General features: G+C 34.7%; 1 protein-coding gene across 1 annotated transcript in view; it reads left to right on the plus strand.

Annotated features, from left to right (window-relative positions):
* Positions 1-219, plus strand: part of LOC119586299 (ovalbumin-related protein X-like) — a 52,031-nt gene that overhangs the window by 295 nt on the left and 51,517 nt on the right. The gene's annotated exons all lie outside the window — the stretch shown is intronic.

Consider the following 219-nt stretch of genomic DNA (forward strand, 5'->3'; position numbering starts at 1 on the left):
TGTTGAGTGACTAAGTCAAATCGTATCATGAAAGTTACGTATGAGTTAAATCTCATGAGGATTTTGGAAACCTCGATCCAATACAAAAAAAAGGGGACTGGGCAGCATAATCTGTTTATACACATTAAATTTTTTTTATTATTCCCTCCCCCAAATATTATCTGTATACTGTTGTTTACATCCTTGGAAAGAATGCCAGTGACCAAACTACACTGATAC

This window comes from Penaeus monodon, chromosome 21 (assembly GCF_015228065.2).
Source record: "Penaeus monodon isolate SGIC_2016 chromosome 21, NSTDA_Pmon_1, whole genome shotgun sequence".
NCBI lineage: Eukaryota > Metazoa > Arthropoda > Malacostraca > Decapoda > Penaeidae > Penaeus > Penaeus monodon.